Consider the following 21,810-nt stretch of genomic DNA (forward strand, 5'->3'; position numbering starts at 1 on the left):
AGCTGGGAGGGCAGTACAGCACATTCGGCAAGTAGTGGAGTTCTCCCTATCCATGCACAAACAGTACAGTTCACACTTAGCAGTGATGTGGAACATTTGGCCCAATGTGATGTCCTTCTTGCCTGCAAATGTGAATTGCTGGCAGCAGACACAAGCTGAACAATTCCATCTCTTGAGTATTTGCTAAGGAAAGGAGGACAAGGACTGAACTCAAGTTCTGGACCCTTGGTTAACTTGGCTTGTTCTCTAGCTCTACGATGGCCCTTCTCCTAAAGACAGTGCCCAAGCATTGTTTTGAACAAACCTATGCTAGCTTTGCTTGTCTCCTTCTTACACTATTTACTAATGCTATTCCACCAGGCTTTGCATCCCCAAACACCTCCACATGCTTGTATTATCTAGTTCAGGACATGAAACATGGACCTCAATGTCTTGCTCTAAAGCATACCTCTGGTGGGATACAGCCTTGGCTTTGCAGCATTTCAGAAACTTTGTGAAGAAAAGGTTACAAAGAACCTGAGAGCATGAGTATAACCTGAGGCCTACTCGAGCCATGGTGGTATGACTGCAGTTGGCTTAGGAGAAGGGTCCTGTCATGCAGTGAAGATGAAAGTCAAATGGTATTTACTAAACGGACAGTTAGACCCTGTGCTGGATCCACATTGACAGATACTGGAAGAGAGAGCATCTGTTCCATCTATCAGGTTATGCCTTGGCATTCCTTTCACCCAGGTGAGGCTGGTGACCACAGCATAGGGCCAAGGAAGTTGACCATCTCATGATGGAGAAGCTCTGGAAGAGTCCCTGAGCTCCAGGGTCCCACCACTGCCTAATCACAGAAGAAAGAAGGCTGAATCTTGTACAAATGGCTGGAAGAATCCAGGATGAGAGGCATAAATAGTGCCAGCTTGGGAGAAAAGCCTTATACTTGCAGTTAGTTTTTCAGTGTAGGAAGAGGTGATGACAGCCTACTTGCTTCCCTCCAAATCCGTCTGTCATCCAGTCCTGGGAGAGGACTGCGATCTCTACATGGGGCACGCTATATTTTTAATCCAATTATAATATGGCTCAGCCTCTTTCCAATAGCTTATTCTGAAGCATGAACACAATTAGACAGCAACTGCGTTTAACAGCCATAACCATAAACTTGATGGTTTGCATAATTTAGATGGGAGTTTCCTTAGAGATTTACTGTAAATGCTGAAGTTCAGGCCTTTCTATTTTCCCTTTTCTCTTTTTTCTTTCAAAGGCAAAAAGAAGGCTCTGCAGCAATTTTGTAAAAGGTGTAAAAATAAAGGTAATTTCTCTAGAACGAGAGGACTGTGTGGTGCACGATCTTATCTTTCAAACATTGCTGTGGATGGTTTGAAGTAAGAGCCTGCAGTCTACAGGATTTGACTCATATCTCTGGAAGTGCACATACAACTTTCCCCATATCAGTGTTACCTGCTTTCACATTGCATTTTTCTGTAAAATGCATGACTCTGTGTGCAATTTGTAGACTGCCTCACCATACAGTCCCTCAAGTGGAAAACAAAAAGTCTCCATTACTGACAGCTTCCTGGTGCTTGCTGTAGGTAATTTGGTTTTTAATGTCATTATAAATCAACATCCCATTACCATGTTAGGAAAATTAACACAAGTTTAATAATCTTTTTGCTGTAATGTAATAATCTTTTTAATGTAATGTGTTTTGTCTGTATAAGTATTTAAAAAACATAATTCAACTAAATAGCTACAGTTAGTGCATGTCCCTGACCAAAGAGTACCGTGTTCCTTAATGCTGAAATTTAGACAAAACATAATAACTTCTTATTACAGCATTATGCTGTAAAAGGATCAAGCTCTATTAGTAGTAACAGAGTTGTACAACATCTACGCTCATTCTGGTCCTGTTAATATGGGCAAGATATTATCATTTTCTTAAATAGTTGGAGGAAATGGTTAGTTTTTCTATGCAGATCTTCATTCACATGTGTTTGAAGTTGTAATGGGCTATTGGATCTTTCACAATGAATCCTCTGTATCTTCACTCACCTGAACGCCCTGTGGTCAAACCGAAAGTTAGCAGGAAGAAGTAAAAAGTCCCAGGGTGTACTTTTCTACTTTCCATTACAGGAAGAAAAAGAAAAGGAAAAAAAAAACTTCAGTCTCTGGCAGGCTTCATTTGAACCATTGCAAATCTTGCTTACCTATAGATTCATACCATGTGGTGGGTTATTTAGAATTTATATTAAGGATGGTTATACTTACTCAATGCAAGAACATTTGTAAAAAAGACATGCACTGGATACAAGTGCAGAAAAAACTTGCTGAAATCTTCCCCACAGCCCTCTCCAAAGAACTGGGACCCTGTCCAGGTATCTGTATACTTTTGCTCTGAATTTTCCATCCAGAGCTTGTGAAATGTATGTAAAGTTAATTCTGTAGATCGTTCACATGGCAGAGTCTAAGCTAGTTGCACAGGGCTCCCAAACCAGATCAGGCAGTTAGTGAAGCAGGTAAATGGGAAACCAGGCAGACTGCTGCAGCACAACAGCCAGATGCACACCACATCCATCTCACTTCACCTTTGACTTCCACAGAACGTGCCCCAGTGAATGAGTTCCAGTTCCGGGCCTCAGAGAAGTTGTAAAGGGATGGCTGAGTCAGCTGCACCCTCCAAGGACAGTGGGATGCTGCAAAGCATCCAAAGACATCCACACAGAGCTGACGGATGAGATGCAGGACTGTGGCAGAGCAGTGTCTGTGTGGGACAGCAACTAGAAGCTAGGTGAGATACAGCCTCACATCTCAGACAGCACAGCATGGCTGCACTTTGGCAATGTTGTCTTAAAGAACTAATAATTAAATGTTCTGGGTGAGTTTAAAAAATCTCTCAAATTAACCAAATAAATGCCTTCAAATTAAATATTTAATTGAAATTGCCCCAAAGCAGTTATTTCCAGTGGAAAAATGTTGGTTTTGTAGAGAGTATCTGTTCTTATGATCATTCCCAACAGAAAATTCTTAGCAATCTCTAGGCTTAGAAAGAGGTGTTTTGTGGGTTTTTTTCTTTTTGTTATTTTGTTGGGTCTTTTTTTTCCTCAGTATCTATGCCTCTGAAAAATACAGGCTGGAGCTAGCACAGCTTTTCATTTGTCTCATTTGTCTCATTGTTTATGTAGATAGGGGGCTGCTAAGAAGTCTTTTCTGGAACTTCCCATCTCAGATGTCTGGGATACTTTTTACTCCAATTTGAAATCAGAGTGAAGGGTTCTTTTTTGCTCTCTTTTCAGTTCTTATCATCATGCCAAAAGCTGTCTTGAATTATGCAGCTTTTGTAAAACTCCTTGAAATGTGTTTATATAAGAAGAAACCGTAAAAATTGAAGTGAAAGGACCGAATCCTGTACTGCACTTGCCCTCCATTGACAAGGTACTTGGGGAAAGCCTGAATGGCAGCAAGTTAATAAGAGCAGAACAGTGATTAAATTACTCTTGAGAAGAGCTGAGGCACCGCTGGCAATGAATACATCTTCCTACCATACTGCTCTATAGATCCCATATGTGATGGTTGAGTGACATTTCATTCAGGACAACGACACAAAGACTCCTGACACAAATGACACAAAGCTACTCCTGTAGCTCACGGGCATTTTTGCAGCAGTGATACCTGAGAAATTTGTACTCTGCTAAACAAAACATCCAGGATCTCCCCAGAGAGGACATATATTATAATTGCTCCAGAATTAAAATTTATCTTTTATAGCATCAGGGCCAGATCCACAATTTATGGAAGCAGACATGCATGTGGAGGGACTTATCCCATAGAAGGGACTGGGTCTGCAACTTGAGCTATTTAAGATATTCTTAACAAAGAGAGTTCTCACTTCAAGCTTCTCTGCATGAAGAGACACATATATGAAACTTATAATATTGTTTTTGATAAACAAGTTAATATTGTATCAGAAGTAATCAGGTAATATTTTGAGGGGTGGGCTTTTAGTCACATCTGACATTCTGAGTTTATTCTGAAGAAACTAGGAAGTCATCTTTATTGGAGATACTGTACATGAAACCATAAATGTGCAACAGCAGAGTTTGTATGGCTGGGAAAGCCCCAAAAATACATATACAGCTCTGCCTGGCTGCTCCTGGCCAGCCTGGCCTCCCCTCTCACCCTAAGCCAGTGTGTAGAGACTATAAGTGACCTCAGCTTGCTGCTGGGAAGGGAGAGCAGAATCAAAGAAGGCTGTGTGACTTCCCTGTCTCTCACATATCTCATCCCTATTGCAGACCTGCAGGACCACACCAGTGCAGAACTCGCACCCTCTGGTGTCTTTTTTTGTGCAGCAACAAAAAGCTTCGTCACTTCTTGCTGCTTCAGAAACAGAGGAGAAAACTTGGCCTCATGAACATGGCTGTCCCTGGTTTCTAAGATAGACACAATGCAACATTTGCAAAGAGTGTTCCTTTCTCCGGCCATCCGAGCATGTTGTCTGAGGGAGTGTTTATATCTGGATGTGTGAGATCAAAGAATTGGGCAAACAAAGGCTTCAACAGAAAAAAAATAAATAGGAGACACTTGCAAGAGCTGAACACAGTTGAAAACACAATGAATACGAAGATAAATATAGGTTCCTGTGCAGCTGTATACACCAAGGAAGAGACCAGCCATGGATGCAACAGTTAAGCACAAAGGCAGAGTGCTGCAGACTACGAAGCATTTGCAAACCCATGTTCATCAGAGAGAGATCTGCACAGGGCACTGCAAAACCTCTGCACTGAGAGCCTCAGCCAGCACACAGAAAGAACAGCACAAGTTCCCACTGTGCTCTGGAAGGACCTCAAGCAAGTCCAAAGGAACGCAGGCTGCCAAACCCAATGTGCTAACTGAGGACAAGAGCTAGCAGCTTGGGAACACTGAGCAGTACCAAGATGGCATGTGGAAGGGGATGAGCAACAAGCATTTGCATGCTGGCTCTTCCCCTGGTACCTTATGCAGTGCAAAGCTGCAATGCAATTAAACATAAAATCACTTAGGAGGAAAATCCCTCCCAAACTCCTACATAGACTGCACCATATCTCAACTACCTGTGAAGTTGTACTACTTTGTTCTTTCTGAAAACTAGCATAGCAATTTTATTCTATTTTTTTTTTTAATTCTATTTTAATCTAGCATTAGATCAGAAAGAGAGACAGAGAAATGCCTGAATTCATGCACTCCCAAGCTCATACGGGACAGAAATAAACAATGTTTACCAGAACTCCTGTTGCAGACTGCAGTAGCTGTGTTCAAAGAGCAAAGCAAAGGAAATAAAGGAAGTGAGAGCACACAGGCTTGCTGAGAAATAATTGCCCAAGATAATGCACAGCACAGCAAATAAAGCATGTTGAACTGAGATATACACAAAAAATAAGATGAGCAGAAAACAGAGGAATGGACATATTGCAGGCATTGTGTTTCCCAGTGCAGGACCCCTTACAGGTCACGCACCCAGGGGCTACGTGCTCTTCAAGAATCTGCCTTGACACTGATGGTTCTTATCTACGTGCTGCTGGGACGTCTGGTGGTTCTGGTTTGCAGTTCATAAAAGCAGGAACGCTGAGAGCAACATTTTATTTGTAACCTATCACGTTCCTGTTTTCCCACTGAAAAAGCCTAAGTCATTTTAGTGGGGGAAATTGCAATGTTGAATCTTCTTTATACACTTTCACTATCTTTTCTTATTGATTCTTTCAAACACCTTCTGTTACATGAAGTATTGTGAAAAATATCAAGAGAATAAAATTTAACAAATGTTATGAAATGTTCAGATAGTAAATACAATGAACATACAGCTAAGCATTGGTTAAATTGCACTGAAGGCCTGGAAAATATATGAGAGAAGCTTAAATTCTGATTATTTCAGTCTGAGTTTGGATAGTCTGCTCTACAGATTCACTGAGTCCAGGTTTATACAGCACAAGCACCTAATCATGCCCTTTGAAACATAATGGGTATGGGATAACTACTTCCCCAGTAATGATGGGTGATGAACAATGTTCTTTAACACAGTGTTCACAGTGTTCAAAACACTTTTATTCTTTATTTATTTACTTTTTTTCTGACACCTCTTGACTTGTCACTCAATGTAGGATATGGCTCCTATTGATGTCTATATGTTGTGTAAGGTTCGCTGAACCACGGAACAGCCCAGGTTGGAATGGAAGTTGAAAGACCATCAGGGATAATATTTCATGGGAAAAGGGAGCTTGAATGAGATTATCCGGCACCCTGTCCTATTGCATCTAGTATGCCTTCAGTGATGGTGTTTCTGATGTGCCCCTGGGATTGTCTCAGTGATGGACTGTTCTCACTATACAATCCCACTGTACTCAGCTGAAACCTATTCAGTGCATTCAGTGGAGCTCATCCAGGTGCCTAAGCACAGGGATCTAGTTGAGATTCCCTAGTTCCCCTAGGAGTGTACTGGTTTGGGCTGGGATAGAGCCAATTTACACATGATGAGCCCTGCTTTCCTGAATGTGGCTGAACATCTGCCTGCCTATGGAAAGCAGTGAATGACTTGCTGACTTCATCTCAACTCATGAGTTTTACCAGTTTTACTCTTCTGGTTCTCTTCCCCATTCCATATAGGATGAGTAAATGAGTGGCTGTGTGAAGCTGAGCTGCCCCTGGGTTAGCCCACAAGAAGAGTGTTTGACTGTGTTTCAGCAACTCAATGGAGCCCAGTTGTTTCTGGTTTTGACTTTATTCCAATCTGAAAAATTGTACTTTCAAGAGTATAATGTCATCAAGTCCCACAGACCTAGTTCTGGCACATAGGATAATTCGGGAGGGGCTGCACAGAGGTTTTAAAAAGGGTAATGATACTCTGGGCTGTGGAGCAGTGAGTATGGACATCCAGAAAAAGAAACAGAAATCACACTATTCCTTCAGACTAAATGCTGCTGTAGTGCCAAGGCACTTCAAAGGGGGTTTGGACAATCGTAGAGACTCCAGACATCTCTTCCAACCAACATCCCTGTGAGCCTATGGACCTGGTTTACACAGTTCTAAACCACAGAGCATCTTTCTAATCCCTTTGTTAAGTCAGCTCTGTTCTTGAGTTGAACCAGAAACCAGTATTTATGTTTTTCAGGACATTTCTGCGTGAGTCTGAGTTGATTCATCCATTCCCCAGGCCAGTTCCATATGTAAAGGGTACAGCAGACAGTCTGTGCCACATGAGCACCAGTGTCTCAACTATTCTTTAACTGTGCCAAAATATAAGGAGTCTTACATCAAGAAAATTATTAATCTCATTGTTTTAATGAAAAGTTGTGTGGACTTAAAACTGAGTATACGTTTAAGTGGTTTTCAGAACAGAGAAAATAAAGGAAATAGTAAGCCTTTTTCTTTTTTTCATCAGACCAACACACTTGTTCTGCGCTCAGCAAAGCCTTCCCAATTGTGACAATTTATTGAATTCATATATCTTGTGACATGTTTGAACTGCTAGGCAGCCTGAACGTGGGCCGAGGTATTAAAGAGGGGGACAAAGATATTAGTTGAGAACAAAGTTGCAGCCATCCCCACTGCCTCACTACTAGCTCCTTCTCTGCTTTAGCTCCAAGTCAGTGAGAGAGACAACAGTTGCAAGCAGGGTAAATGAGGCATGGATGGAACCTTACCCTTCCTGTGATGAGAACAGCTGCATCAGCAGTAATGCAACAGAAATGCCCAGAATAGGAGAATTATATTTCAGTTCTCCTTTTCACCTGATAAATTAATTGCAGAACAAAATGAAATTACTGCACATAATTGAGCAGACATCCAGCTTTATACTTGTCTTTATAATATGTGATAACTGTATATTTTTTGGAGAACGCTGTGTTGGATTCTCAGTTGGCTCATTCATTGCACAAATATCTATTAGATTTCCAACCACTGAGATTTATTTCTTTTCATTAGAAGTCCACATCATTATTTATATGGTCAAAAACATAAGTAACGTTGGAAAAAAATATTAAAATCAAAGAAAAAATATTCAAGTCAATAATAACAGAAGAAAAGAAAAATATATTCTATGTATTAAAAATGAAAACAATTGTTATAAATATAATGGCCTTACATGTTTGCTTTTATGTGACAGATGTTTTTAACAAAATGTCTGTGTTGGCAGTTTGAGCACACTTATGATTTTAATTTGTGTAATATTCCCTTTTAGTATTGATGTCTATTTACAACATCTGTGAAGGGTCTGTAACCTGAATGTGACAGGGAAAAAATAACAGACTGCTATTGGAATCTTTCCACTGGGTCCACGTAACAGACTATTAACAAAAATCTTAAATAGCTTTTCTAATCATCAACAGCAATCTTACACAAATTATATCAGACCCAGAGGACCTGATTAACTTTAAAATGCCCTATAGACTCAAAGCATAAATTTTGCTCCTCCTGCCCTCCTCTGTGGAGTCAAAATGGGACTGTGTAACATACATCAGTTCAGCTGGGCACACACACAATCAGGATGCGAGTCAGGCTGACAGCAGGGGTTCCTCTTCTATGGAAAGGAACGTGCATTTCTGAGTACTGAAATTAAATGTAGTCTTTTTTTTTTTTTTTTTCTTCACTCTGTTGCTCTGTAATTTCCATCCTGCAACAACTCTTTTTAGCAGCTGGAGCTGGACAAATCCCTGGCATGGGAGGCATTAACGTGTCAGTGCAGTGCTGTCATTATGGGGATGCCACTAACAGAGGAGAGCCATGTCTTATTTACTAGGACAGTTTCTGAGCACATACTTTGCTCACAGGGAAGCATGAATAGAGAACACGAACCATCCTTTGCTATTAATTGATTGATATTTGCACCAAAATTTGAAAAGTTGACTATTATTGTTATGTCCCAGAGGCCTTATCTGGAGACTTGTGCTTGTTCACTCCTTCTAAATCAGGAGCCAAGATTCTCCCCACCTTTTGCCACTTAGGCCCTCTCTTCCCCTCCCCTCCCACACATACCCTTTGTTTGACCCCATCAATACTACAATAACTATTTAATTAACAACAGTTGTTAAATTTGTTTATGGACTGACCTTAAAATGCAGTTTAGCTGGCCAGTTACGATGGAGCCAAATTGTTTTATATCTAAGTTGAGAAAAAAGCCGAGGTAGAGCAAAATTGTACTCTAAAATTAAAAAAAAAAAAAAAAGTTGTTAGCTTTTGTTTCTCATTTTATGTGCATTGAATGTGGAAATCCTGTGAGGCAAAACTAAGACATTACCCTAATGGTTGTTACAATGGTATATAATTTAAAACTCCATACTACACAAATAATATGGATCTTTTCCATATACTTAGGTTTTCCTCTTTTTCAGAAACTTATATAATGGTTTTAGTCCTTCAGTCCTTCTTTGGTACCTCAGTGACAACACCTCTCTGAGTCCAGAATGCTTCCCTAAGCATTCTGCTGCATAAGCAAAACTGACATTAACATTTTTATTCCATCTCTTTGAAGCAAAATGCGGAGCTAGAGACAGATTATGGCACACTTTGAGAGTGCACATCAGAAAAGAACCACAGCCTCATGGTGTGTGAATAGAAGAAGCTGAGGAAGCTCACCTGCCTCTTTCTGATATGTTGGTTACCGGCAATGGGGAGAACTGGTCTTTATCATCCCAGTGTCACAGGAACAGGTAGAGATCCTTAAGCACTTTTTATGAACACATACCCTGGCCAAACCTGTACTCATTTAACTTAAAAAAACAAACAAACAAAAAAAACCACCAGCATATTTCTTTTGTCTGTACAACTGAACATGAAATGTGAGACTTCCTCCACTTCCCATTCATGTTTGCAGTTGAGCTAGCACAGCATTGGAAATGCCATCAGGGCATCCCCTCACCTCAGCTTCACTACAATAGAGCACAGAGGGACAAAACTGCACTTAAAAATGTAGTTTTCTTATCCAAATGTGAAAAACGAGTTCAGCTTAAAATCAGTCTGATTTTTGTGTATTAGCTCAGCCTAATTTTTATTTGAACTTATTTTATATTTGCTAATGACTTTTTGAACTAGCTGTTTTCGTGCTCTCCTTGTGTAATGAGCTGTACGTGTTCCAGAACAGTTGAGTTAAAACAACGGATCTCTGCTGAACGCAGAGTATCAGAGTATCACGAGTATCACAAAAATTAATAACATATTTGGGAGAAAGACTGAGGAATCACATCAATCACCAATTCAGGTAGATTCAAAAGACTCAGGAATATTAATAAACCATCAAATGGTCTTGCACAGCTTTTCTACAGAAGTTTGTGTTCAAAATATTTTAAGTCTGTTCAATTTCACTTACAACATGCGTAGCAGAATTAGTTGGGCCAAGGGGCCCAATGCACCACGGAGGACAGGACAGGGAAGCTGGGACTGTTATGGTGGGGAGCTGAAGGAAGAAGAAAGAAACTTATAAGAAATAATTAGCTCCTTTTAGGATTTATTTGTGCTCATTAGTTCTTCTGCTCACAAAACAATTTCTTCAAGTATGTCAGTTGCTTTTACTTACTCTTTCAAATACCAAATGCATTCCACGTGCAACTGTGCAGGAGTAACAGTTAAGTCTGTCCTTACAGTACCAAACGCAAATCCTGTAGTAAAGGAACATATCTTTTGTGGGAGGATTTGCTGATATTGAGTCCAACTGTCTGACTCTTACAGGAACAACCATTGCACTGATTCTTGCTTACATTTTTAATCTTTCTCTGGCTCTTGGCCATTTCCTAAATAAATGAAACATGCCTGTATTGTTCCATCCAGCAGACAAATGATAAAAAGTCTGTTTCGGACTATAGGCAAGTCAGTCTTCGCCGGTCATTTCTAAAGATATGGAATAAATACAGCTCTCTTTTAGTCCTACTTTTTCACATTTTAAATCAATTTACAATCTTTCTTTGTAATCAGTTTGGTTGCCTCCCAAATCCAGTAAAGCAGATACTTTATTGCCAATTCTTCATTTCTGGCACGATGTTCTTGATAAGGGCTATGTCAAAGACAACATTTCTTGACCTGTACAGAATTTTTGGTACAGTGTCTCACATAGGCTCTTTGTTTAAAGAAAGCAGTGGATGATACATATACCTTCACAATTATTTTTTCTAATGATGTCCATTTTGAAGGTTACAAAATACCACTAATGTTGTTTCAAATAACAAGGACTCAGCCTTCTAGACTTTCCCTTAACTAAGTACTTGGCTGAAATCAATTTTTACATATATTAGCATTATAATCTCTTCGCAGCATTCACCAAAGAATGGATTTACTCACTTTAGTGAAGACATAGCATTTCATAAGCCAGTGCATAATTCAACTACGAATTCAAAGATCTTCAGCCTAATTTAAAAGTAATCTCAAAATGTAGCTAGTTTCAACATGATTAACACATACAGCAAGCTAAAGTCACCAAATATCTAATTACTATTAAGAATCATTCTGTACATGAATTCAGAAGACTTTTAAAAGATAAATCAAAAACTATTGTCTAATGAAAAGCTTTAATGCTATGAGAGCTGAAACCACTGACTCAGAATCAATTGAAAACCTGAAATACTAAGTTCAGTATGCCTGATTTTTTTACCCCATGGAAAATACCCTTTTTTCCATCCTATGAAAATTGTGTTGTCAGAAAAATATTGTAATTTAGCAAGGATTTTTGCATGACTGTCCACTCACTTGGAGCTGGAGCAACAGCTCTATCCAGGCTGTCAGTTCTGGGCAAATGGCTGCTGCGCATGCACCAGTAGCTAAACTCCCAGGCAGTTGCTGAACAGTCTATTTGCATACATTACAGATGCACAGTGTTTTTGCATGTGCAATAAGCATTGCACTTTCAGAAACATGAGGCTCACAGTGCATGAATTGGTCATCTCTACATACCCAACATCCACAACTCCAAGGTACAGATGAGCCACATAAGATTATTTGAATATTGACCTCGTGTGCCTACTTGCAGCAGATCTCTTCAGCAAAAATTCTCACTGGCCACGTCATGATGCGCATACTGAAACATGGCTGTGTCTATACTAGTAACTAACCAGTTACTAGTTAGGGGCAAGAGCCCCTTCCCTGGTCCCAAAAGAAGAAACAGCTGAATGTATCTGGGGAATCGCAGAGTGGTTTGGGTTGGAAGGAATCTTTAAGATCATTCTAGTTCCAATCTCCTGCTATAGGGAGGGACACCTCCCACTAGACCAGGTTGCTCAAAGCCCCATTCAACCTGGTGTTAAATGCTTTGGGGGTGGGACGGGGGGGACGGATGGTGCATTACCATAAAGCATTCACAATACAGAACTACAGAATCATAGCCTCCAAATTGCATAGAACCCAATGAATAGCCATTAACTTAAAATACATTTATTTTTCCATGATGGCAGTGTTTCCTTTGTTCAGTATATTTGGCTCTTTGCATTTAAACCTCAGAGAACACAAAGTGATATTGGCCTGACTGTTCTTTCTGAATTTGCTTGTACAGGTGATCTCTTTTATAGATCACTCTGCTTTCACCTGCAAGCAATTCTTACCTCCCCCACAGTACTATGCACCCAACACCTATAGCCCTGCAGAGGTATCTTTATGCATGGCCTGCAAGCAGAGAGCAGGTAGGTCAACTCTCACACTGTACTTGACTTTCAGAAGGAAAAAACAAACAAACAAACAAAAACCCAACCCACCACATCAACAAAACAACCACCAAACCTAGCAGAGAAGTCTGGTTTCTAGTGAGTTTGAAGTGTCCCATAGCTCATTGAGTTTTCTCTTGAATTGTTGCATGAGCTAATTAATAGGCATTACCATTGCTTGGTTTGAATCTCTATGAAGAGATTTGGTATTGATCTCTATGAATTCCCTTCACAGAGGTGCATATAATGCCATGTTTAGGATTACGGAAGAAAATTGTAGTGATAACACACTATTATAGCTAAGGGAGAGCAGTGCTCACAGAGCAAAGGACACTCCTGTTCCTAGTGACAACAACTGTATAAATGGGTATCACATAAGTTACAGTATTGCAACTGCCAATAGAAACTGAGAGAAAGAAAGAAAAGAAGGGGACTGTTAGGTTGAAACTATCTCTGGAAGAAACAATTAAACGGGATGAGCCCAGCCTTCTGGGACATGACTGACCAACTGCCTACCAATGCGAAACAGGAAGTGACCACAAGGTCTGCTTAGCTAATGCCTGCCAACGCTACTTAAACTAGTAAATATATCATTATCTTTACGCAAACAGAAGAATTAAAGCATTTTTATATTGTCAATATTTTACTCATCATAAATGAGAAACAGAAAAAAAATCCATGAAAAAAATGGAAACAGAAAAGAAAGCTATTAAAAAAATCTGATCTTTGAGACATTACCTAAAGAACTGATAACAAAAGGGTATAAAACTTGCTCTCAAAAAGAGCAAATAAAGAATAAAGAACAAAAAAGAGGACAAGAAGGATTCACAAAGAAAACAAAAAATGATTTAGGGAATATTTATTAAATTAAAACAGCAGTGGAAAAAGGTTGGCATAAGGGAAAGCGCAGCCGGCGCGCTAACTCTAGCCTCCGCCGGCGCGCTAACTCTAGCCTCCGCCGGCGCGCTAACTCTAGCCTCCGCCGGCGCGCTAACTCTAGCCTCCGCCGGCGCGCTAACTCTAGCCTCCGCCGGCGCGCTAACTCTAGCCTCCGCCGGCGCGCTAACTCTAGCCTCCGCCGGCGCGCTAACTCTAGCCTCCGCCGGCGCGCTAACTCTAGCCTCCGCCGGCGCGCTAACTCTAGCCTCCGCCGGCGCGCTAACTCTAGCCTCCGCCGGCGCGCTAACTCTAGCCTCCGCCGGCGCGCTAACTCTAGCCTCCGCCGGCGCGCTAACTCTAGCCTCCGCCGGCGCGCTAACTCTAGCCTCCGCCGGCGCGCTAACTCTAGCCTCCGCCGGCGCGCTAACTCTAGCCTCCGCCGGCGCGCTAACTCTAGCCTCCGCCGGCGCGCTAACTCTAGCCTCCGCCGGCGCGCTAACTCTAGCCTCCGCCGGCGCGCTAACTCTAGCCTCCGCCGGCGCGCTAACTCTAGCCTCCGCCGGCGCGCTAACTCTAGCCTCCGCCGGCGCGCTAACTCTAGCCTCCGCCGGCGCGCTAACTCTAGCCTCCGCCGGCGCGCTAACTCTAGCCTACCCGCCCCGGCGCGCTAACTCTAGCCTCCGCCGGCGCGCTAACTCTAGCCTCCGCCGGCGCGCTAACTCTAGCCTCCGCCGGCGCGCTAACTCTAGCCTCCGCCGGCGCGCTAACTCTAGCCTCCGCCGGCGCGCTAACTCTAGCCTCCGCCGGCGCGCTAACTCTAGCCTCCGCCGGCGCGCTAACTCTAGCCTCCGCCGGCGCGCTAACTCTAGCCTCCGCCGGCGCGCTAACTCTAGCCTCCGCCGGCGCGCTAACTCTAGCCTCCGCCGGCGCGCTAACTCTAGCCTCCGCCGGCGCGCTAACTCTAGCCTCCGCCGGCGCGCTAACTCTAGCCTCCGCCGGCGCGCTAACTCTAGCCTCCGCCGGCGCGCTAACTCTGCCCTCCGCCGACCCGCGCACTCTAGCCTCCGCCGGCGCGCTAACTCTAGCCTCCGCCGGCGCGCTAACTCTAGCCTCCGCCGGCGCGCTAACTCTAGCCTCCGCCGGCGCGCTAACTCTAGCCTCCGCCGGCGCGCTAACTCTAGCCTCCGCCGGCGCGCTAACTCTAGCCTCCGCCGGCGCGCTAACTCTAGCCTCCGCCGGCGCGCTAACTCTAGCCTCCGCCGGCGCGCTAACTCTAGCCTCCGCCGGAGCGCTAACTCTAGCCTCCGCCGGCGCGCTAACTCTAGCCTCCGCCGGCGCGCTAACTCTAGCCTCCGCCGGCGCGCTAACTCTAGCCTCCGCCGGCGCGCTAACTCTAGCCTCCGCCGGCGCGCTAACTCTAGCCTCCGCCGGCGCGCTAACTCTAGCCTCCGCCGGCGCGCTAACTCTAGCCTCCGCCAGCGCGCTAACTCTAGCCGCCGCGCGCTCGCTAACTCTAGCCTCCGCCGGCGCGCTAACTCTAGCCTCCGCCGGCGCGCTAACTCTAGCCTCCGCCGGCGCGCTAACTCTAGCCTCCGCCGGCGCGCTAACTCTAGCCTCCGCCGGCGCGCTAACTCTAGCCTCCGCCGGCGCGCCAACTCTAGCCTCCGCCGGCGCGCTAACTCTAGCCTCCGCCGGCGCGCTAACTCTAGCCTCCGCCGGCGCGCTAACTCTAGCCTCCGCCGGCGCGCTAACTCTAGCCTCCGCGCTAACTCTAGCCTCGCCGGCCTAACTCTAGCCTCCGCCGGCGCGCTAACTCTAGCCTCCGCCGGCGCGCTAACTCTAGCCTCCGCCGGCGCGCCAACTCTAGCCTCCGCCGGCGCGCTAACTCTAGCCTCCGCCGGCGCCCTAACTCTAGCCTCCGCCGGCGCGCCAACTCTAGCCTCCGCCGGCGCGCTAACTCTAGCCTCCGCCGGCGCGCTAACTCTAGCCTCCGCCGGCGCGCTAACTCTAGCCTCCGCCGGCGCGCTAACTCTAGCCTCCGCCGGCGCGCTAACTCTAGCCTCCGCCGGCGCGCTAACTCTAGCCTCCGCCGGCGCGCTAACTCTAGCCTCCGCCGGCGCGCCAACTCTAGCCTCCGCCGGCGCGCTAACTCTAGCCTCCGCCGGCGCGCTAACTCTAGCCTCCGCCGGCGCGCTAACTCTAGCCTCTGCCGCCGCGCTAACTCTAGCCTCCGCCGGCGCGCTAACTCTAGCCTCCGCCGGCGCGCTAACTCTAGCCTCCGCCGGCGCGCTAACTCTAGCCTCCGCCGGCGCGCTAACTCTAGCCTCCGCCGGCGCGCTAACTCTAGCCTCCGCCGGCGCGCTAACTCTAGCCTCCGCCGGCGCGCTAACTCTAGCCTCCGCCGGCGCGCTAACTCTAGCCTCCGCCGGCGCGCTAACTCTAGCCTCCGCCGGCGCGCTAACTCTAGCCTCCGCCGGCGCGCTAACTCTAGCCTCCGCCGGCGCGCTAACTCTAGCCTCCGCCGGCGCGCTAACTCTAGCCTCCGCCGGCGCGCTAACTCTAGCCTCCGCCGGCGCGCTAACTCTAGCCTCCGCCGGCGCGCTAACTCTAGCCTCCGCCGGCGCGCTAACTCTAGCCTCCGCCGGCGCGCTAACTCTAGCCTCCGCCGGCGCGCTAACTCTAGCCTCCGCCGGCGCGCTAACTCTAGCCTCCGCCGGCGCGCTAACTCTAGCCTCCGCCGGCGCGCTAACTCTAGCCTCCGCCGGCGCGCTAACTCTAGCCTCCGCCGGCGCGCTAACTCTAGCCTCCGCCGGCGCGCTAACTCTAGCCTCCGCCGGCGCGCTAACTCTAGCCTCCGCCGGCGCGCTAACTCTAGCCTCCGCCGGCGCGCTAACTCTAGCCTCCGCCGGCGCGCTAACTCTAGCCTCCGCCGGCGCGCTAACTCTAGCCTCCGCCGGCGCGCTAACTCTAGCCTCCGCCGGCGCGCTAACTCTAGCCTCCGCCGGCGCGCTAACTCTAGCCTCCGCCGGCGCGCTAACTCTAGCCTCCGCCGGCGCGCTAACTCTAGCCTCCGCCGGCGCGCTAACTCTAGCCTCCGCCGGCGCGCTAACTCTAGCCTCCGCCGGCGCGCTAACTCTAGCCTCCGCCGGCGCGCTAACTCTAGCCTCCGCCGGCGCGCTAACTCCAGCCTCCGCCGGCGCGCTAACTCTAGCCTCCGCCGGCGCGCTAACTCTAGCCTCCGCCGGCGCGCTAACTCTAGCCTCCGCCGGCGCGCTAACTCTAGCCCCCGCCGGCGCGCTAACTCTAGCCTCCGCCGGCGCGCTAACTCTAGCCTCCGCCGGCGCGCTAACTCTCGCCTCCGCCGGCGCGCTAACTCTAGCCTCCGCCGGCGCGCTAACTCTAGCCTCCGCCGGCGCGCTAACTCTAGCCTCCGCCGGCGCGCTAACTCTAGCCTCCGCCGGCGCGCTAACTCTAGCCTCCGCCGGCGCGCTAACTCTAGCCTCCGCCGGCGCGCTAACTCTAGCCTCCGCCGGCGCGCTAACTCTAGCCTCCGCCGGCGCGCTAACTCTAGCCTCCGCCGGCGCGCTAACTCTAGCCTCCGCCGGCGCGCTAACTCTAGCCTCCGCCGGCGCGCTAACTCTAGCCTCCGCCGGCGCGCTAACTCTAGCCTCCGCCGGCGCGCTAACTCTAGCCTCCGCCGGCGCGCTAACTCTAGCCTCCGCCGGCGCGCTAACTCTAGCCTCCGCCGGCGCGCTAACTCTAGCCTCCGCCGGCGCGCTAACTCTAGCCTCCGCCGGCGCGCTAACTCTAGCCTCCGCCGGCGCGCTAACTCTAGCCTCCGCCGGCGCGCTAACTCTAGCCTCCGCCGGCGCGCTAACTCTAGCCTCCGCCGGCGCGCTAACTCTAGCCTCCGCCGGCGCGCTAACTCTAGCCTCCGCCGGCGCGCTAACTCTAGCCTCCGCCGGCGCGCTGGATTTCGCGCCTTGGGGCTTTTTGAGTTTGCTCCTTTGGAGCTATGCTGGCCCTCCCAATGCTCCCTCGTCGCCCTCCCTCTTGCCTCCACAGATTCACTGTTCGTCCTCCCCCGGTGCTCCCTGTCTTCCCCCGTCGCGCTCCCTCGGACCTCTGCAGGTGCTTCCTGTATTCCACCGGCACACTCCCTCCGGCCTCCCCCGGTGCGCTCCCTCAGACCTCCGCTGCTGCTTCCCATCCTCCCCCGTCGTCCTCCATCCGGTCTTCCCTGCACACTCCCTGCAGCCTCCACAGGTGCTCCCTCTGTCCTGTCTTGGTGCTTCCCATCTTCCCTCAGCAAGCTGCCTTGGACCTCTGCAGGTGCTCCCCATCCTGTCCCGGTGAGCTGTCTCCTGTCTCCCGCCACATGTTACCTTTGAGTTCCACTGGCACTCCCATCTGCCTCCCCCAGCACGCTCCCTCGCAGCTCTTCAGGCAGTCCCCATCCTCCCTTGTTGCCCTCCATCTGGCTTCCACCAGCGTGCTCCCTCCAGCCTCCCCCGGCGTTCCTCATCCTACCCCAGAGCTCCCCATTCAGTCACCACCGGCGTGCTACCTCAGACCTCTGCCGGCACGCTACATCTGTCCTCCAGGGGCACGCTACATCTGTCCTCCAGGGGCACGCTACATCTGTCCTCCAGGGGCACGCTACATCTGTCCTCCAGGGGCACGCTACATCTGTCCTCCAGGGGCACGCTACATCTGTCCTCCAGGGGCACGCTACATCTGTCCTCCAGGGGCACGCTACATCTGTCCTCCAGGGGCACGCTGTTCCTGTAAGATTGGTGTTTGATTATTGGTTGCATTATATCAGTTTAGATGTGAAATAAGAGTGTATAGTACAAGTTATTGAGGGATTGCATTTTTGGGCATGTAATTGAGGATCAGGGATTTGACTACTCCAGGAACCGGAACTGTCATGCCCATTTTTTTAACAAGCACATAAATGATGACTGTAACCACCAGGAAGATCAACACAATATAATGGTAGTCTAAGAGGAGTAATGACAAAGGGACTAGCACAATAGTAAGGTGTCATTAGGGAACATTTAAAATGACTGCCTAAGCATCACTAAAGATATAAGCTCACAGGGAAAAAAAAATTCACAAATAACATTTCTCTAGGGAGAAATTCTTCTACAGTGGCAGTCAGCCCTGAAATGGGGTCTATGAGAAGTGGAGCCAGGCTCCACCCCGTCCGGTTTCACAGTTGAATTGCCTTCCTCTGTGCTCCCAGGGCTGACTGGGACCTTTCCCCAGGTGTTCAAAGGTGCTCCCCAGGTGTTCAGGCCATGACTCAACAGTTATCACACAATGACTCAGGGAACTACTTACCTGTCTGCACCTCAGTGCTGGGGAATATTATGGAGCAAATCTTCCTAGAAGGTGTGCTAAAGCACATGGAAGTGAGGAAGATAATACGGGATAACCAGCATGACTTCACAAAGGGTAGGTCCTGCCTGACCAAACTTGTCACTTTATGATGTAACTGCATCAGTGGGCAAGGGAAGCACCACCGGTGTCACACATCTGGACTTCAATAAGGCCTTTGACCTTATTAGTCCCCCATATGTAATAACTATTATATAAAATAACTATAATAACTATATAGTCCCCCATAACATCCTTCTCTCTAATTTGGTAAGATTTGATGTGTGGTCTGCTTGATGGGTGAGGAATTGGTTATGAGATCATACCCAGAGGGTGGTAGTTAATAGATCCTTTTTGAAACAGGTTTTAGTGAAAAGTTGTGTCCATCAGGGGTCAGTGCTCTTTAACATCATCATCAGTAACATCAACAAAGGAACTGAGTGCAACCTCAGCAAATTTGCTGATTACACCAAGCTGTGTAGCGAGACATACATACCCAAGGGACAGGATGCCATTCAGAGAGACGTGGACAGGCTCAAACAATGGGCCGCAGAGAACCCCAGTGCAAGGTCTTGTATCTGGGTCATGGCAACCATCATTAACAATACAAGCTTGGGGGTGCAAGGATGGAGCACAGCCCTGACAAACAGGACCTGGGACTACTGATGGATGGCAAGCTGGACATGAGCCAGCAACATGCCCTCACAGCCCAGAAAGCCAACTATATTCTAGGCTGCTTCCAAAGAAGCGTGGCCAGCAAGGTGAGGGAGGTGATCCTGCCTCTCTGCTTTGCACTGGTGAGACCTCACCTGGAGGTATTACATCCAGATGTGGAGTCCTCAGTACAGGAGAGACATAAACCTGCTGGAGCATACCCAGAAGATGACCACCAAAATGATCCAAGGGATGGAACATCTCCCCTAAAAGGATAGGCTGAGAGAGTTGAGGCAGTTCAACCTAAAGAAGAGAAGGTGACCTGATAGCAGCCTTTCAGTGTCTAAAGTGGAGTCGCAGGAAAGATAGACTCTTAGTAGGGTCTGTGGTGATCAAACAAGGAGAAACTGTTTCAAGCTTCAAGAGGGTAGATTTAGATTGGATATAAGGAAAAAGCCTTTTACAGTGCAGGTGGTGAAACAGGGGAACAGGTTGGTGGTGGATGCCCCACCCTGGGGATATTCAAGGCCAGGCTGGACCGTGCTCTGAGCAGTGTGACTGAGCTGCAGTGTCCCCATTTGTTATAGGGGAGCTGGACTAGATAGCCCCTAAAGGTCCCTTCCAACTCTAAGGACTTAATGATTCAGGGTTGGGCCCTACTGGACTTCATGCTGCAGAACAGCCCTGCAGCTGCTCAGCACCACAGTTACTTGCTCAGTCCCCCCAAGGTAGGATTAGGGAAAGAATTGAAAACATAATATTAGTTGTGAGCTGTAACAAAAAAAGCCAACTACCAAGACAGAAGAGGAAAATAGACACCAAAACGTTATAGTAACTGTGTGCATAGTTATAACACAATTACTCACCCTTCACGAAAACACAGCCACCACCACACCACATCCCACACGACCATCGACTGCCCTGCCCGTAGCTTTATGGCGTCCGCCTGACATCACGTGGTATGGAACGGCACCCGTTCAGGCCCGGCCCCACCCTGGCCCGACCCTGCTGCTGCCCATCATGGCGGCGGCTCCGCCCCGCCCAGCGGCCCAGCCTGGAGCCGGGAGGGGTCCTACCGCTCAGCAGCAGTTCTCCTGCAGAAGCTAGCAGCACGTGGCGTGGGCAGGTGCGCTCTCGGCTGGGTAAGGAACTAGCTGGAGGGCCGGGCCCAGAGAGTGGTGGTGAATGGAGTTAAATCCAGCTCGCGACCGGTCACGAGTGGTGTTCCCCAGGGGTTGGTGCTGGGACCTGCCCTCTTCGATATCTTTATTGATGACCTGGCAGCAAAGCTGGTGAAGGGGTCTGGAGCACAGGCCTTATGAGGAGCAACTGAAGGAGCTGGGATTGTTCAGTTTGGAGAAGAGGAGGCTCAGGGGAGACCTTATTGCACTCTAACTGCCTGAAGGGAGGTTGTAGTGAGCTGGGGACAGCCTCTTCTCTTGTGTAACTAGTGATAGAATTAGAGGGAATGGCTTCAACCTGCGCTGAGGAGATTCATGCTGGACGTTAGGAAATACTCCTTCTCTGAAAGCATGGTCAGGCACTGGAATGGGCTGCCCAGGGAAGTGGTGGAGTCATGGACCTTGGAGCTGTTCAAGGAATGTTTGGACGTTGCGTTGAGGGACGTGGCTTAGTGAGAGCTATTGGTGATAGGTGAATGGTTGGATTAAATGATCTTGAAGGTCTTTTCCATCCTTGGTGATTCTGTGATTCTGTGAAGTGAACCTCAGTGTGCTACTAACACTTTTTTTGCTGAAACTAGGACACTCTCCTTGTAGAGATCTGCAGAGATATGTTGAAAGACTTCAAAGTTTATAGACAAAGAAGTGTATGGTTTTCCTTGAGTAAATAACTGGACCATCACAGAGCAATCAGTACCTAATTCTTGATGCGCTTTCTGTGGGTGTCGGCAACTCAGTGTGTAATAACCAAAGTGAAACAGAGAAACAAAAGTGTGGGATATAGTTCTCAGATACACTAAAATGAATTTTCCTTCATGTAATTATATTCCTACAAAAATAGTATATATTGGATTATATGTTTTAATCAACACTGTCATTCTGGACTTTGTAGATATAGGATGTGTTTTACTTCATGGAATCACAGAATCATTTGAGTTGGAATGGAGCCTTCTGGTCCAACCGCCCTGCAGTGAACAGAGACACCTACAGCTCCATCATCCTTCCAGCCTGACCTTGGGTGTCTGCAGTGATGGGGCATCCACCGCCTCTTTGGGCAATCTGTGCCACTGCCTCACCGC

The 21,810-nt window shown here is 47.5% G+C and overlaps 1 long non-coding RNA gene across 1 annotated transcript; it reads right to left on the reverse strand.

Moving 5' to 3' along the window:
• Positions 1 to 2,027: 2,027 nt before the first annotated feature.
• On the reverse strand, positions 2,028 to 20,488 carry LOC146545771 (uncharacterized). Its single transcript, XR_014881282.1, has 4 exons — positions 20,417 to 20,488; positions 10,319 to 10,405; positions 9,063 to 9,154; positions 2,028 to 2,102 (listed from the first exon to the last, which is right to left on the reverse strand). It is a non-coding gene; the product is annotated as an uncharacterized LOC146545771 (long non-coding RNA).
• Positions 20,489 to 21,810: the final 1,322 nt, after the last annotated feature.

Source organism: Meleagris gallopavo, chromosome 1 (genome assembly GCF_905368555.1).
Source record: "Meleagris gallopavo chromosome 1, MGAL_WU_HG_1.1, whole genome shotgun sequence".
NCBI classification, from domain to species: domain Eukaryota; kingdom Metazoa; phylum Chordata; class Aves; order Galliformes; family Phasianidae; genus Meleagris; species Meleagris gallopavo.